Here is an 18,891-nt window from a genome sequence, read left to right as displayed (position 1 = left end):
ATTAGTACTAGGCTGATAACCAACAAAGACTTGTCTCAAATGGTTATCCAGTAATTCTCAATTGTTGCACATTCTTAAGTAGAATCAGTACAGCATTACAGAGAAATACCTTAAGAAATATTAATTAGGTTATAACAGAAAACTAAAAGAAATCATTTGAATGCATGGTCTGAGACAACTGGGGGAAAAAAAAACCACTTTAAGCAGCAGACTTAAATGAAGTTTTAAAAAGATTTTCTTCTTTAGGCTAAAATTTTCCAAAGTGTGTTCCTTAATGACCACTCACAGTGTTTTTTGAAATAAGAGGTTCCTTGTCCAATACATTTAAGATATGCTGCTCTCTAGCACCCACATGTTCTTTTGCAAGCTGAGAACATGGTCATTCTGGAATTCGTTGTCATTAGCATAGTAAAGGCTCTAAGAAGCCCCGCAATTAAAACTGCTTAACTTTAACCCAGTTTTTTATTGTAACTTTCTGTAAATATGTTAACATAAAAGATGGTATTTTAAGAAGCAGTTATTCCTAGTCATTTCTAAGAAAAGGAAAAGTAACGAGTTATATACTTGAACTTTCTTAACTTTTGTCTAGGAAAAGTCATAACTTTTGACAGTTGAAAGTTTTAAAAATGTTTAGTTTATTATGACTATCATGAATAGTCAAAGAAAATTCATGAGCTGTACAAATCTGTAAATCATATAAATATGAGGAAATCTTTTAGGTGATGAATATGAATTGTGATTTTTAATGTTTCTCAAATATTCAAGAACAAGCCTTGAAATGGTGATCTGTTTCCCAATGACTTAAAAGTGAGATGACCAAACCACTTTCCTAATGATATACAAGTTAAAAAAATTTCTAAGTTTTCGCTCAGAAAACAACAACAAAAACCACTTAGACTGCAGTGTCTAAAAAGAGAAACCAAATCTATGTTAGTTTCAAAGAACACTGAGTTATATACCAAAAAAAGTGTCTGTGGTACAAAGTGTCCAGTATTATTTAAAGGAAATTTACTTTACATTCATTTAAATAAAATTTTTTGGAAGGCACACCAAGTAACTCATAGGAAATAAACTTAATAAAACAAGAACTTATCTTAGGAAAACAACTAAGCAAATACTAAATAACAAAAATAGTAAATAAACTCTAAGTTTAACTTCTGAAAACACAAAGGTAAAAGGGGGAACACAATAAATTACATAAAATTCTCATTATTCAATTTGTTGGAGAAAACTTTATTTCTAAACACTAAGCTTTAAAAGGAATTTCTTGTTAGGGTATTATAGAGAACACAGAATTATAGTAGGAAATATATTAATCAACTCTCTAAGCAGATACAAAGTTTCATAATCCCATTTTTTATAATCAATCCCTTAAGGAAAGTCATATTTCTAACTCCAAACACAATCCAGGGAAAGCAATTCACAGTGATTATGTTAAGGGTTCCTGGACAATATGGTCTAAATTTTCTCAAGTTACAATCTTGGATTTCCAAAGTCTTTTTCAGAATTGTCCAAATTAGAAAAGGTCCTTAAATCTGGCGGGCCACTATTTATCTCTCCAGTCATATCTTTTAAATTCTCCTACCTACCTCCACTTTAGGTTCTACCATTCTCCCATGTCTGGGTCATTACACATACTAATCCCTCTGGCTGAATGCCATTTCACACATATCTTGACTAAATTAACTTCTCTAAGTCTTTCTGGATCAACTTTACCTCTTGTGGAACTCTTCCTGACCCCAGTGTGTACCTACATGAGTCCACAGTACTTTGGGTAACACCGCCTCCACTGGTACTTAGTGTACTGAACTGTAAACAGGAGTTAAAGCATCTTCCTCTCCATTATGAACATAAGCTTACAGTTACAGTACAACTGTAAGAACAAGGATCACTGTACCACCAACATCTAAGGGCATTCTGGCACATGACAGGCCTGCAAACCTCAAAAAATGAGTGCAAATTTCTGGTTGTCAAGTTTGATGAAATGATACAACTTAGAACATCCAGAGTAACAAATGGATGGAACGTCAAATACTCCATGACTATCTTCTCAACCAGACTTATGATAAAGATTAGCAAACATTTATCTTTGGTAAGATCCTTGAGTATTCCTACTTCTGCTAGTATAGGAGCCATATAATTTAGAGATTAAATGAAGGCACCCTTGGATGAAAAGCAATCAATTTTATTTCAACTGCAAGGTGGTCCTAGAAAACATCTGTAGGAAAAATTTGGAGCTATCTATCATCCTCTCTAAACTTTAAAACTTAATTCTGTTTATGATGAATCGGTTTTACAAGATTCAGGCTTGCCATAGAAAGTGTAATGTTTTACATTTAATCATGCTAAAAGTGCTGATAAAATATTGCACAGATGTTAAATAAATGACCTGGCCACCAAAATGGAAGACACAAGTAGCTCCTATCTGTATACAATTCTATGTTGGTATTTAAGAAAATCATACAACATAGTCCATATTTTTCTCTACCTACAAATTTCCCTCATTCAACTGCTTAGCAAAGACCTATACTTAGGGTCAAGCTGCCTCTACCATTCATTTACCTTCTTTTAATGTCTGAATGAAAAAAACCATCTTATATAGTTAATTAAGATTATCTCCCACTGAGCCCTACTAAGTCTTTTATAAACAGTGCCCCAAATCAGAGATTACCATTTTAAGATCTAGAACTTGCTACTCTTGACATAAGATGTCCAGTACAATAGAAACCACAAAGATTTCTCTCAAATTAGTCTCTGTACATACCTGTCCACCTCCCCTCCAACTAAAACAAAAAACAAACAAAAATACCTTCCCCTAGCCCCCCACCCCCATACTATTTTTATGTACTCTAGTAGTCAGTTATAGGTTTTATTCTCCTAGGCAGGTATTGAATAGGTGGTTTTGTAGTGTCATTTTATGGTCAATTTCACCAAATCCCTTCCAGGAAGCAGATTTTTGGAGCTTTTTCTGGCCCAAATAAACATATCACCCTAGATAGGTGATAATCACTGCCTTCTTTCCTGTCCCATTTGCAGTCAAAGTATTCTGACATTCACAACCCACCCCCACACCCCATTTTGTATTTGGCAGCTACAGTAAAATGCCCATAAGGTGTACATATCTGGATATTTTCCACTACTCTACTCTAAAATCTTTTCTCTTTCCACAAGAGACTAGTAAGACAATAAGAAGAGAAAATTTGTGATGTGTAAACTGAAACTGGATGGGATTACAGAAGTTTTATTTGCAGAGGTGGGATACACTAAAGAAACTATCCTTTTGCCAACATGTTTGAATAACCATTCCTTTTTAATTCCTTAATGCAATTTAGAAAAATATAAAAATGAGTCAGGCAAGGGCGAAATAAAACTTTTCATTAAAAAAGTCAATATAAGAAAACTTTCTGCAATTTCATTAAGAATTAAAATGGGTCTCTGGAAGGTGAAACTTGTGTTCAATTAGGCAAGTCTTAATTTTTCATTTATAAAGTTGGAGCTTTTGAGTTACTGAAAAGAAAAGTCACTAAGAAAAAAATATTAACCTCATGTCTCTAAGCAAACCGCTATGAGAAAATCTGAGAAGGAAAAGCATGTATCATGTACCTATCTATGGAATAATTCTATACAGTGTTCCACTGGGAAAGCTTGAAAATATTTTTCTGTAAATTCAATTTTTCCACTACAAAAGCAACAAGTTTAAAATTAAAAAAGTCTTATATCTATATTGCTAAATATAAAAATCACTATTAAAATATTAGCTTCTAAATGACAGGGTTTGAAGAAACCTTTCCCCACCACATCAGATTTCAGGAGTAGGAGACACAGGAGTTAGACTACTGGTAATCCAAACAGCTCCTTTTATTACTGAAAAGCTACACTGGCAAGCATAATTTAGACCTAGGCCAACAGGGCTTCCTGACACCACACCCCATAATTACCCTAACCTAGTCACAAGTAGCCCTGGACAACCATGGTCCTTCTCCAGGAGGGGCAGAGTCTACCCCTGGTGGCCTCATATAAGCAAAGTGCTTTCAGCATGGAGTGGACTCCCAAAGAGAAAGGATGGGAGCTGAGGCATTCAATCAGTTTCTTCTCACAAATTCATCAAAAGAAAGAGTGAGGAGGTGGGACAATAGGAGCAAGTCAGACTATTTTTATACCTTCTTAAAAGTAGCAAGAAATCTATTTAATATGTCACAAAACAATTTACACTGTTGTAAGTACAATTTTTATCTTAATCACATGTGTCAGTAAAATGGCCTCAAACTGTGCAAGCTAGACAAAGCCACATGAGGTACAAGAATTCAGATACTTAAATTACGTATCTATAAATTTTAAGAACATAAAAAATACAGAATATTTTCCTATTTTAGAAACCCAACAAATTCAAAGGTTGCTGAATTACAAAGTACAAGGAACTTGAGTCCAGGAGACAGAACCAATCTCCCCTGGAAATTATGAAGATCCTGACAGTATCTATAAAAAGGAGACAGTCTGGTCACTGAGAAGATTGATTCTGGATGTCACGTCTGGCCCAAACCTCTAATCATAATTACTTCTGCTAACTACGATAAGTACTTACACAGGAAGACAAATTATCTTTCAACACCAGAAAGATTTATAAACACACATGGAAGGTTTAAGGCAAACAAAATCCTAATATTAGTATCTGTGTTAAGACTGCATTATCTGGCTTACAACTTGCAATGCCCAAGAAAAACTGGTCTATTAAAGTGACAACCTTATAAGACCAATTTACATATGGTGATAATTAATTTAGACTTTTTAGAAAGCTGAAATCTTATTAATATTGAAACATCTAAGAGAACTTTAGACTCAAATTAGGAAAACTATTATTAAAAATAAACACACTTTAAATTGTTTGAAGATGCTTAAGTTTGTTAACAAATCTAATAAAGATCAGAGTTAGACTTACGTAAATAACAAAAATGAACTTTACCCAAAAAACTGAACTTTGAAAGCTTAAGAACCAGGATTCTAAAATACAACTTTAATTTTTAAAATGTGTGTAAACCTTTACTGCATACACAAACTTCCCTCAGGGTCACCAAAAGACAATTTTAAATAACTCAATTTCACCAAAAACTGGACTTTTAAAGACATTCTTGAAATAAGGGAAATACCAACAATTATTTATGACATCTGTGCAGATAAAGCAAACCATTTTTTAAAAGATATTAAAAGAACAAGAACAGAAATTTAGCCAATTAAAACTATATATCTTTTATTTTTTTAACCAGATTCCTAGCCAGACTTCCTTAAGCCATCCTTCAATGCTCCAGGTCACATGGTGAAGAGTCACCTATTAAACACGAATCTTAGCAGTAAACAAGCTTTTAAAATCCTTAGGTAACACCCTTTATTAATATTTTCTTGATATACAATGCCTTTAGAAGTATTACATTTCTCTTAAGCGTTTAAGAGCATTTTTCTAATAAAGCTTTCCCTAAAAACCTTTACCCCAAAAAACTGTCACTAGTTTTAAGATAAAATCTCATGAAGTACCAAGCCCTGATTTTAACATAACTGTCTTATCCCACCTATGTCCATATGTCCGCAATTCTCATCCCACCCCAATGTTTAAATACGTGTTAGAATGAAAAGCTAAGAAAAGTCGGTTTTCCTTAGCCATGTTCTCAGAAGTAGCACCAACTTTTACACGTGTGTCTGAGCATAAAATTTAACAATTAATTTCCCCCAAATCTGGCCCAGTTCAGATACAAATCGATTGCTAAAATATTTGAAGCCTGTAATCTTTTCTCTGGTTTAACTTACACATTTTTTCTGAACATCGAAATCTGTCCCAGTATCAAAAACACAACACGCTAATGGCACCTAACACATTGAGCACAAGTCGCCGTTTCTTTCATACCCACACCTGTCTACCGGAAGCTTTTCCTGGACACACTCGGGCCCTCGAGAACGCCCACACTTGTTTTCACAAACCCACTGCTTCCTCTTCGCCCACTTCCAACTCGCACGCTTTTCGGGATTCACCCGGCCTTTCCCCCCTTTCCGAACCCAAGGGCTGGGCGGACGAACAGCTCGGTCTCTAACCCCAAGCGCGCCGAAACCAAGGAAGAGTCGGGTGGGCCCCCCAGCGCCGCAAGGCTGAGGCGTGGGGGCGGAAAGGAAGCGGGAAAGCCGAGAGCAGCCCCCTCGCCGGACGCACACCCCCTTCCGGCACCCCTCCCCCTGCATTGTGCGAGCGGGCCCGAGGCCGCAGCCGTCCTGGGCACCCCGCAGGCCCCGACCGCCCTCCGGCCGGCGGGTTGTCCCGCCGAGGCCGCCACACAAAGCCCAAGGAGCCAGCCCTGCGGCGCCAGAGCACGGGGAGAGGTGCAAGCGCGACTGACTTACGGGGCTGCTGCGGCCGCGCTGCCTCAGCCGGGGACACCGACCGTTGGGCACACGGCGGCGTCGCTCTTGGCCTTCTTTCCCTCCTCCGCCTTCCGTGGCGGCAATATCTTCTTTCTCCACCTACCACCCTCCCCCCCACCCCACCTCCTCCTTCTCCTCTCCCTCCTCCTCCGAACCACCGAAGTACCGAGGGTGAGACACAGAGACTCACAACAACATGGCTGCCACCGCCGCCTCCCCTCCCCTCCCCCTGCCCGCCGAGCGCGCGCAAGGCACTCCGGGAGAAAGGGGAGGGGGAGCACTCACCGAGGTGCGGCTCCTTTCAGTGGCTTCGGACGCTTCTCCCGCGCTTCAGGCGCCGGCCGGCGGGAACTCTGCGCGTGCGCACGCTCTCTGCGCTCGCGCGTTTCGGCCGTCCCTCCAGCGTGCGCTTCCCCGTCCTCACCTTGCGGGCTCGGGGCTGGTTCTGGGCTCGGCGGCGGCGCCAATCGGGAGCGCGCGCCGGCCTAGGGCGGCGCAGGCGTGGTGTTTCCGAAAGCTACTTTGGTCTCTGTTTTCCCGTGTGGGGCTTCGCCTTCCGAACTCGCTTACCCTCAGCTTCCTGCCCCGTAGCTCATTGTTCTCTCCCAACTGCCTGTGCGAGTGTCAGCGCCCCGGACCGTGATGTATTACTCGCACTTCGCTTTTGGGGTGCAGGTACCCACAAGAGCTGGACAGTAATTCAGGCCTTTAGGTTTCACCATTGCTCTCTGCAGCAAGACGATGGAGACGCATTTTGGGTGGAAATGTGAACCCCTTAAGTGGACTGTCATTCTCCCAGTGGTTACTCCATGGGCAAGTGGAGCCGGCTCAGTAAATTGCTGCCACCCCGATGCTTGACCAGGTAAACACAAAAGAACTCGGGTGGTTCTCCTGCCAGGCCACTCCTGGCTGCTTCCCAGGTCTGGATTTCTGTGACAGGCTCTTAACTAGCCTTGTGGTCAGTCTCACTACCTCCAGTCAGTTCTGGTCGTTGCTATCCAAAATGAAAATCTGACTCCTGGAACTCATGCCTTGCCTTCAGCTTCATTCTTCCTGTTACCTACACTGCATTTCCCAAGTGTGTTCTGTTCAGTGCCAAAAGATGTTCCTTTAAGAAATGTTCCATAATCAGGTAAGTATGGGAGACACTGGGATGTACGTATTTTGCTGCTTTCTCCTTTCCCCTCCATTGGGCTGATAATAGCAAAAGAGTCTTTATGTATAGTTGCTTAGTCCAGGTGAAAATAGGTGCACCCATAAGAGGCCCTCCCTCAGAATTTGGAACTGGGGCTAAGAGATCCCAATCTCTCCTTGGGAAATCTTTTAAACCTGGCCTCTCTGAGCTTACTTGAATGACCATGTGAACAGGAAACCGGTAAAGAAGAGGAGTCGAGAGAAAAGGAGATTATGACATTTCCTTTACCCTTTGTTCCTGTACCTTGTTGGCTGCCTCTTCCTTTGGATTCTGAAACACATCCCTTGATTCGTAAAATGAATTCTACTTTTTTCGCTTAAGCTAGATAAAGAGAGTTTCTGTTACAACCAGGAATTCTAACTAAAAGCCATGTATATACCATAGTTATTTATTTAGTGCTTACGGTATGCAAGCACTAAAGCATTTTCCATGTCTCATTTTAATATCCCCATAAGCAGGGCAGCTTCATGAGCCTGTGACCTGTGCCTCACACAGGCCACAGCCTTGCTGAGGCCACAAGGCCTCAAGCTTAAGAAGGCTTCTGCTGTTTGTTTAATGCTCTGATGTTGTCATCTAGAAAGTATTAATAGTTTTTGAAAAAGAGGGCCGCCTCATTTTCATTTTGCACCGGGTTCCCCAAGTTACATAGCTCATCGAGGCTTCTTGACTACCAGACTGCTTAGCACCTTTAAAATCAAAATATGCTTTGTAAATATCCAAGTGAGGGACATAGTATGCAACATTTCCCAAACAAATTTGACTCTAGAGAACTTTACTTCATGGTAAATCTCTTAGAGGTTTCATGCTGTGGAGAACACAGATCAAAGCCCAACCCTTTAGGATCAGACTCTGCCTATCTCCAGCTCCTGATTGCCTATGTATGGTGAGCCGTTTTCTTGCTTCTGTGTCTTCACATACGCTTTGCAGTCTGGCCTTGCTCATTATGCACCTTCTGATCATAGTTGGCTTCCTTTGTAGATTTACCCACAAGGAAAGAATGCACTCCTCAGCTACTATAAATATCAGGTGTGCTTGATAGTTAAGGTGGTGGACATTGTAAACATCATTGACATTGACGCCTGACAGCCATTTTAACCACCCAGGAGCTTATTAGAAATGCAGGATCTTGGCCCCACTCCAGACTTTACTGAATCAGAATCTGCATTTTAACAAGATTCCTGGGCAACTCCTCTACACAATAAAGTTTGGGAAGCATTGGTAATCCAATCACAATAATTCCATCTCACTTAGTAGGAACGGGTTCTGTAATGGGTATGTCATCTATTTTGAGCCAGCGAGACACAAAAGTGGCAACTCAGAGCATCTCGGAGGGGAAAAGCCAGTCTATCTCCCCTCCTGGATGAAAACAAGACAACAAGGAAGCATGTTGCCTTAGTTCGTGCTGTCAGGTGTCTTATGACACAAGGGAACTTAGACTGTAGCCAAGACTGCCAGTAGTATTCATTCTCCCCTCCTTTAGTAACAGACAGGTCCAGGGAACATTCCTGTGGGCTGGAGGAAGAATAGGATGGAATGAGTACCCTACACTTTCCAGCAACACTCATTGCTTCTTAGGAATGTGTCTATGTGGCCTGTTGAGACAAGTGGTTCTCAACCAGAGTTGCATATCAGAATCACCTGGACAACATTTTAAAGATATTAATTTACAGGCTCCATCCAGAGATTTTCATCTAAGAGGCCTGGACTGAAGCCTGGACACTGATATTTTTAAAAAGCTCCTTAGTGGTTGTACTGTGTAGCCATTGAGAACTGCCAGTTTAGACTGATCACATCTTACAGCGTAATGCCATTTCATTATTCCCTATGCAGATATCTCCTCTCCAGTGGAACTGCTCATGAAACCTCTTGTAAACTCTTTTGATAACTTTGTTGTTTTTATAAAAATAATTTAAGCCATTATAAAAACTTCAAGAAATAGAAGTTCAAATATCCCAATTTTACTATCACAGAAATACTACAAATATCCACAGTTGATGAGCACCATTATTACAAAGACAAATACTGATAGAAGGATGGATAGAGAGCTACGTAGTGAGACAGTAACCGGAATAGGCTCAATCTGCACATGGTGTTCTTAAAGTACAGTGTTGAATTTAGTCTTACTTGAATTTAACAAAAGAAATAACTGAAGGAACTACTGGGATGCATGTTTCTTCATTGCAAGAGAAATTGACTAGTAAAAGGTTAAACACAGTGATAGAAATTGTTAATGGGACAGAGTAACTTTATCAAACTATATACTTCAGTATTGATCAGTACTGAGTTGAGTTCCCTGCTATGAAAGGTAGATCAGCACACTTTCACTTCCTTCTACCACTTCCCTGTACGTCCTAATTTTTTGATTATACTATTTTTCACTTTATCAGTTTATAATATTTACATTCTATTTTTATACATCATTTCCATATTAATTTCTCTTAGTTTCAGTATTTAAGTGTACTGTTCATATTGAAGTATAGTTGATTTACAATAATGTGTTAGTTTCTGGTGTACAGCAAAGTGATTCAGTTATATATATATCATATACATATGTATACCTTTATGATATATATATTCTTTTCCAGATTCCTTTCCATTATAGTGATTGCAGTAAGCAATTACCACCCCTGGGGGAATAGAGGAGAGAAAGGAACATTAGCTGAACTAAGAAACAAAAAATGAGCCCACAGAGTTGGGACTTGGACCTCTTTGGAGGGTGCACCCTGGTTGCTCGGACCTCAGGAGTCTAGAAAACAGGCCCCCGGGAATGGGCCTTAGACCTCTGTCTGAGGAGGGGCCCTGTCCAGCCTCTGCTTACACCTCCCAGGGGGTACTATCAGGCTAATTCTGGGAGGTTCAAAGAAGCTAGAAATTAAAACCAGCTGCACAGTTGGGCTGAAGTGCTATTTTGAGATCATTCTCACAGGAGTAACATGCAGACTGGAAGAGGCAAGAAGCTTCTCCTTTTTTGTGCCTTCTAATGTCTCTCCAGTTGCCCATAATTGGCAGTGTCCAGCTGATAAAGAAGCATCGTTTCCAGAATCCCAACATCAGCATCACAAAATTTGGAGCTGAGAGACAACAGATTAATAAGCAGTACAGATGATGATAAAGCACCAAAATGAGGTGAAAAGGATGATTGGAGGGCTAAGGAAACATGGAAACACAACACTGACTACACCATTATACAATTTGGCTGAAAACTGAATTAATAACTTAGTGAAAAGGCTTGATTTAAATATAGTGAATTTTCAAGAAAAAGACAAAAATTAAAGCGATTAGTTAGGAGATGATACATGTGAAGGACAAAGTTTTTTTCCCGCCAAAATTCTTTTTAATAGTATCTTTACCTTAACTTTATAATAATAGTTGTATAAATGTTTCAAGTACGAATAGTCATTGTCCCTGAAGTAGAGAATCTCTCAAAGATCAGAGAAAAAAATATTCAGAGCCAATATACAGAAAAAATTGCCTGAAATGATAAAATAACTTAATGTCCAAATATCAAGGTTATATTGTAATACCAGGAAAATCTGTTCAAGACATTGATAGTGAGACATATGTGATTAAGACACTGAACTTCAAAATTAGAGAAAAAAATTCTTAAGTAGGTTAAAATCAAATCAGCCTCAGTTTCTCCATAAGACTTCCATAAGAGCAATGTTCACAAAATCCCGAGGGGAAAAAGAGCAAGACCCAAGAATAGTTGTTGCTTGAGTTTAAATAAAACAAAATGGCATTTTCAATTATGGAATAACTTAGGGAATATGAAGGTATCATGAAAGATTGCAAATGGACACAAATTCTTTGTAGATTCTCTCACCAAAAGACAGTCTGTTTCTTCATCTTTTAAATCCATGCTGGCCTTATGATTTGCTCTGGCTAGTTGTAGCAGAAGGGATACTATATAAGCTCGGAGCCTAGGCCTCACTCTCCCTCTCTGCAACCACGTGAACAGGCTTGAGCAAGCCTGCTGGAGGGGCTACAGAGGGCCTTGGCTGACTGCCAGACCGCAACCAAGCAGCCCTGCCAAGCCACCAGCTGACTGCAGTTCCATAGATGAGCCCAGGAGAGACCAGCTGAACCTCCCAGGTGAATGCAGCCCACTTGACTAATCCACAGGATTGGCATCTAGGAAATGACTTTTAGGGGGTGGTTTGTAACCCAAGTAGAAGCTGTTACATGATGAAATCCATATAACCAAATCAAAATGAAATCAGAAATAAAGAAGCAATAAACAATAAATATGTTTAACTGGAAAGGGTGTGGAGAAAAGGGAACCCTCCTACACTGTTGGTGAGAATGTAAATTGGTACAGCCACTATGGAAAACAGTATAGAGGTTCCTTAAAAAACTAAAAATAGAGTTACCATATGATCCAGCAATCCCACTCCTGGGCATATATCTGGAGAATACTAATTCAAAAAGACACATGCACCCCAGTGTTCACAGCAGCACTATTTACAATAGCCAAGACGTGGAAGCAAACTAACTGTCCAACAACAGATGAGTGGAGAAAGAAGACTGTGTATGTGCACACACAATGGAATATTAGTCAGCCATAAAAAGAATGAAATAATGCCATTTTCAGCAACATGGATGGATCTAGATTATCATGTAAGTGAAGTAAGAGAAGGACAAACACTATATGCTATCACTTATATGTAGAATCTAAAATATGACACGAATGAACTTATTTACAAAACAAACATTTACAGAGGTAGAAAACAAACTTATGGTTACCAAAGGGGAACGGGTTGGGGGAGGGATAAATTGGGAGTTTGGGATTAGCAGATACACACTGCAACATATAAAATAGATAAACACCAAGAACCTATTGTATAGCACAGGGGACTATATTCAGTATCTTGTAATACACTATAGTGTATTACATTATAGTGTAATACACTATAATGGAAAAGAATATATATATATTCATATATATACACACATATATATATATGAATCACTTTGCTGTACACCAGAAGCTAACACATTGTAAATCAACTATAGTTCAATTTAAAAAAAAATGGGGATTTGGATTGTGGTATGTTTTGGGTTCTGGAAACAGTTCTAGGTTGAATAAGCTGTAGGGCCTGTGGTTTGTTTGCTTGTATTCTCTGAGTGGTTGAGCATGAAGCCAGGGCTTTTGTGATCTTATATGTTCCATTGCCCCTGAGGAAGAGGCTGGCTGAATATTAGAGGGAGAGCCAGAGGCATTTTCCTGAATATAAACATGCCTAGATAGGGTGAGGTTCTCCCAGCTTTTTATGGTTTCTCAGGGGGGAAACCCTGGCCATTTGGGCATTTGAGAGTAACAGTTTCCTTGGCTTAAAATAAGAAAGGTAGGTCCTAGAGACTGGGAGATCTATGACTTCGTCCAATGTCCCTGACCAAGGCAAGGGCAGAATTGGAACAAGAGACTTTATCCTATCTCAGACATGCCACACTCCCATAATTCCCAGAGTATGACTTGCTACCCTCGGGGTGAGTTCTGAGACTATTAAGTGAGTCACAGAGTCCAATTATGCTCATAAATTCAAAAATAAATCACCATCAGTCCATGATGTCAAGGAAAATCTGCTAGTATCTTTTGCTTTATAGACTTCCAGGGATGGAGATTTTGAAAGTATATGTATTTTCTCATTCTGTCATTAAACTAGAGATGCATTCCCATAGGAAAAAAATACATACAAAATATTATTGAAAACTTCCAAGTAGTGTCACAGGCTCACTGTGAAATTGTGCTTTATAATAAAAAATATATATTTGGTCTTAGGCCCCATTCCTGGCACAAGAGCTCCTAAATCCCTTGGAATTTTCTGCATAAAGAGAGAAACAAAGCTTTCTCTTGCTATTTATAACAGGTCTCTTTCAACCACACCTGGGCTTACGAAGGCGACTTTTGGAAAACCCCTAAGGTTGGGGACTGGTGGCCAGGGGAACCAACTGGGTAATTAAAGGATTGGAGCTTTTGGCCCCACCACTTGACCTCCAGCAGAGCAGGGAGGGGCTGGAGATTGAGTTCAATCACCAACAGCCAATAAATTAAACAATTATGCTTACGAATGAAGCGTCCCAAACCCCTAGACAATTGAAGTTTGGAGAGCTTCTGTGTTGGTGAACGTGTGTGGGTGCTGGCAGGATGGCATACCTGGAAAGGGCAAGGAAACTCTGTACCCCTCTCCCCATTCCTTGTCCTATGCATCTCTTCCATCTGGCTGTTCTGAGTTGTATCCCTTTATAATAAACTGATAATCCAATATTTAACTATTTTCCTAAGTTCTGTGAGCCTGTCTAGCAAATTATCAAAACCAAGGAGGTTGTTATGGGAACCTGGGAAACTTTGATTTAATAGGCCAGAAGCACAGGTGACAACCTGGACTTGTCGTTGGTATCTGAAGTGGAGGAAGGTGGGGCAAGTCTTCTTTTACTGGTGGCCCTTATCCTGTGGGGTTTGCTCTAACCCCAGGGGGATAGTGTCAGGCTTGAATTGAATTTTAGGATACCCAGTTAATGTCCACAGAGAACTGGAAGATTGCTTGGTGTGGGAACCCCCACCCCCCACCCCCGCACACATGTATTTGGTGACATGAAGTGGAGTATTAAGAGTAGCAGGGAAGGGGAAAGAGTTTTTTCCTTTAGTTTGTACCTCGAGGAAACAGAGTTTTTCCTATTTACTCACCCTCACTGTTCACGGTCCCCCACGGGCTATATGTGTCAAAAGGACTTTAAGATAATCCTCCCATTGCTGAAGCTCACAGAGAAGGCTGATCCCAGAAAGAAAACACAGCATGGCAGGGAAAACCAAACTGTCGCATCATGTAGTCTTCTCGGGTTGACAGGTAGAGCCAAGTTCAGCATTTTATAGAGCATATTAGAGATAAGCAAGTCCACCTTTGAAATACAGACATAAGCAAAACCTAGGATTCCTTGGCCATGACTAGTAACAAATGATTTCAAGCAAGAAGTAAACATCCAAGAGCAAACTACACCTTGTGGGACAGTCTCAGCGTGGGCCCCACAAACTCGGACGTGAAGGAATCCTCGGACAAAGGAAACCTAAGTGGAAGGAACTATTGTCTTCGCCACACTAGTTATAGATTTTCACTAGCTTCTAAGTGAGGAGATACAGGAGGCCAAGATCAGAACCTTCTGCCCAGCATTTATAATTTTTGTGGTTCTCATTCCAGGGTATGTGCTCTTCGTTCTCAACTAATCCTTTTGGTGTCTACATAAAGTCTCGAATAAAACCTCAAGATTTTGCTATAGATGATATCAGAGCTGGGTGAATCTTATTGAACTATTCAAGTCAAAAGCCTAGTGCAATTGGTCAAAACAAGATGAGTCACTGCCCTTTCAGGCTGCTGCTTTAAACAAAATTCTGTCTGGGGATACCTTATGGTCCATGCATATCATGCTGAACACCTGTCGTCACCCTCCACAGGTGCCATGTACTAGCCTGCTTCTGCATCCTTGTGCCCACCATCAGTGTCCTGTCTTCACGAGGGCCCTTGTGTACTTACATGCCCACCAGCATGCACATTCACAGGGTCACCATCTTCAATGGACTATAATTTATTAAGTCCAGATCATTGGCATGTCCCTTCCTTGATGCCTGATTTTCATTTTATTTTCAGAGAAATACAAGGTCCTGGGGTTGAAAGCATTTCCTCATGGTAGCCTCATTCTTCCTGTTTGCTCAGATCAGCAGTCTGGGTCATCCCTGGAGTCATCTTTGACTTTTACCTTTCTCCCATATCACTCAATCCATCAGAAAATCTTGCTGGCTCTGCCTTTGAGCCAGATTAAATAATAAACCCAGATTCCACATGTTTCTTACTGCTTCCACCACGACCACTAACCACTGTGGTCTGGGCTACCACCATCCCTCAGCTAGATTACTGCAAAACCTTGTCTCCCTGACCCCACTCCTGCCCAGTTCCAGTCTGTTCTGCACCCAGCAGCAAGTTTGTCCGTTTTATAACTCAAGTCAGATCATGTCTGTCCTCTACTCAGAACCCTTTAGACGTTGCCCGTGTCACTTGGAATAAATTCAAAATCTTTACCAAAATCGTGATCTGGCTCCCAGCTACCTCTCAAATCCCTTCCTCTCACCCTTACTTAAGCCACACTGGACCCTGGGCTGTTCCTAAAACATACCAGACACTCTTGCTCAGGGTCTGTGTGTTTTTAATTCCTCTGCCTAGACATTTCCCCCAGATACATGCAGAGCTCACTTTCTCACTTTCTCCAGGTCTCTGTTCAAATTCTCTTTATTGGGAAGATCTTCTCTGAAAACATTGCCTCAGATAACGCACGTGTGTGAATGCTCACACACACATACACACACTCATACACTCATGTCCTTTGTAGGCATTCTGTACAAGGGGTTACTCTGACTACTTTTTCTTCTTGGCACTTCGCACCGTCCTAAGAATTATTTGTGTATTTATTATCTGTCTTCCCCACACCAGGAGGGTGGGGACTTTGTGTGTAGTGGTAAGTGCTGGACCCCAGCTCCTAGGACACTGCCTGATATGTGGAGCGAATGAATGAACTCCTCGTGGGAGGTGTCTACTCACGCTTGCCTAAGCATCTCTGGGGGAAAAGCTTTTATAGGGATTCCCTCCAGACCCTCTGAAGAGATGCAGTCAGATGTCTGGCTCTGCTTCTGTCCTCACCACAGGGGGCTGCTGCCCAGGGAAAGTGAGGTTGAGATGTGGGAAAGCTGACACCGTGAGGTGTTTATGACACTTTTGGGGAATGCAGGCTCCATGAATTGGAGCCATCCAAACCAGTCTGACAGGAGTGAGGACAAGATTCTGCCCAGACTTGTCAAAATTCTGCCTCAACTAGAGAATCCTGGGGGCTTCCCAAGCCCTAATTCTGTCCATGCCGAGAGAGACTTGCAAAGTGGGCCCTGTGACTGTCCCGCCGAGTTCTTGCTAAGGGCCAGGGACTGAGACAGTGAGGGGGACAGGGCACTGTCCCAATGCACAAGGGGTAAGGGGGCTACAATCTGTCTTGCATGAAACCAGCAGCTACAGGTAAGCAAGCCTTACTTTCAGAGTCATATATTCATTAGACGAATATTTCTTAAGTTCATGCTATGTGCCAAGCATGATTTAGACCTTAGAGGACTGCTCTAGGAGCTGAAGATTCCGGAATGGGGACCACAGGGCCTCAGAGAGGGGCCAAAGTTGGCTCAGGAGAGCACCCAGACCCCCTTCAGCACAAGCCTCCCCTTTTTCTCCTTTAGGGGGGCAGCTGAGTTGTCAGGGGCTGCCCCTCCACCTCCAACAGGGGCTGGTGACCCAAGGAGGCACTGGGTAGCCTCTGGAAGTTCCCACAACACTGCTCACCATGAGGACCCCTAGGCCCCTCCTGCTAACTGCTGCCAACTCCCTGAGGGGTGGGGGGATGTCTCCACCACCTGCAGCCCTGTGCTCTGGACCCGGAGTTCCACCTGCTGATGGGCTCTCCCCTCACTGCCTGGAGCCTGTCCTGGGCACTGGCTTTGTGGTTTACTGGGGTCAAGGAGGACTGTGCCTGGTTCGGAAGCAGAAAATGAAACAAGTAATGTTTTTTCAGGGCAGGGAATTTGGGGGTGCTGGTCGTGGGTGAGGATGTCTTAGGAGAGACAGGAGAGGACCAAGTTACAAGGCAGTCAGTCATGTTGGGAGTTTAGGATGGAGCTCAGGCCCCAACACAGAGCCTAGGCTCTGATGCCCAGAGCCAGTCCTGAGTTAGGCAGATCCCCCTCGCCCCAGTGCCAAGGCCTGGAGGGCAATGGGAGGGCCACAGAATCCCCAGGAGGGCAGGATGACTCCTGAGGTCATCCTGTGAGGATGGCTTCACCATTCACCCTCTGGTATAGGGGCCTCAGGGACCAGCTCAGACTTCTTTAGGACTCTGGGGGTGGCAGGGCTTCTGTGATAACTGTCTTCTCCCTGACAGCTGAACGGGTGATCACCTGTAAACACCTGGGGGGACATCTGAAACAGCCGAATGAGGCTAAGAATACGCAACGACTGATGTGATCTGTTTCCCTGAATTTGGCATGGTCCATCGGACCCATCCTAAGCCCTGGTGATGACCAGCCCAGGGGAGCCGGCGCTGTCCTCACAAGCAGAATGATGGCATGACTTGGGATTGTCTCCAGGGGTGCCTCTAGCACTGCTGCTCTCTGACTGAAGGGAGGAGAGCTGTATCTCCTGGGTTTTTAGACTTTGTAAGGACACTCCAGGCTCTGAGCACAGCTCTTTGTGTCTTTCAGGGCTTATTTATACACCGTTCCTCTGAGAGACCCCAGACCTGCTGCAGGGCTGGCCAGAGGTTAGCGTTTGCAGTCTGGGCATCGTGGATGTGCCTGAACATCAGTTGTCCAGGTTGGGGAGGCTGGTGAATGACAGGGAAGGTAAACCACAGCCAGCAAAGCATCCCTGGGGGCCTCAAAATACCTGAAGGGAGGCGCTACCGAATGGGATTCTGCCTCAGAAAGAGGGAGGTGGGAGGTAGAAGACAATCTATGATTGTTAAAAATTAGTTTTGTTTTTTGTTTTTTAAAATGACTTTAGCGGCAGCCACAGGATACTGAGGTCTGAGCATCTAGGTGAAACAAGCAGGGTTGCTCCAGGGCTGAGGCTGTAAAGTATTTTGCAAAAGTCAGAAATTTCTGCCTGGAACCCAGCTCCTCTGGCACCTTGGTCAGTCTTAAGTTTGTGGGTCTCAGAAGGCTCCTGAGTCTTTGAGGTAGTAAAGGGAGCGTTGTTTTTTTTTTTGTTTTTTGTTTTTTTTTGTTTTTTTTTTTTTATGCATTAGTAAGTTCTCACCAGAGTGGTCTTAAAAATGGCTGGTTTGTTATCTCAGGCACCAGATAATTTCCCTTTCCTGCTGATCACATTTTACCTCATTTCTCACCTATTTTCTTTCTTCCTTTTTTTAATTGCAGTATAATTGACTTACAGTGTTATGTTAGTTTCTGGTATACAGCATAGTGATTCAGTTATCTATCTATCTGTATTCTTTTTCATTATACGTTATTACAAAATATTGAATATTTTCTGGGGCTTTCTTACCTGTGACCGTCATCCCATGCTGTCTGACCTGGAGGGAGCGCCTCTTGATATCTTTGCCCATATGCCCATTACCCTGTGCTACACAGTAGGACCTTGTTGTTTATTCCCACCTATTTTCTTCTTTGCCCATCTTGGCTGCCCTCTCTCTGTTACTTTCCCCCCATAAGACACCACAGGTGCTGGTCTGAAGGGAACAACGCCACTTCTCCTTCT

At 42.1% G+C, this 18,891-nt stretch overlaps 1 protein-coding gene across 6 annotated transcripts in view; it reads right to left on the bottom strand.

The window, feature by feature from the left end:
• PUM2 (pumilio RNA binding family member 2) overlaps window positions 1–6,798 on the bottom strand; it is an 83,526-nt gene extending 76,728 nt beyond the window's left edge. For 2 of the 6 annotated variants that reach the window (XM_031466631.2, XM_064494711.1), the window contains exon 1: window positions 6,382–6,550. The gene's annotated coding sequence lies outside the window, so the exon portion shown is untranslated. Of the gene's footprint in view, window positions 1–6,381; window positions 6,551–6,687 lie in introns of those variants that run through there. The other 4 variants (XM_031466633.2, XM_031466635.2, XM_064494710.1 and 1 more) reach the window with 3 other exon arrangements.
• Window positions 6,799–18,891: the final 12,093 nt, after the last annotated feature.

The sequence above is a fragment of the Camelus dromedarius genome, chromosome 15, assembly GCF_036321535.1.
Source record: "Camelus dromedarius isolate mCamDro1 chromosome 15, mCamDro1.pat, whole genome shotgun sequence".
NCBI classification, from domain to species: Eukaryota; Metazoa; Chordata; class Mammalia; order Artiodactyla; family Camelidae; genus Camelus; species Camelus dromedarius.
This window is presented reverse-complemented; position numbering and strand designations above follow the sequence as displayed.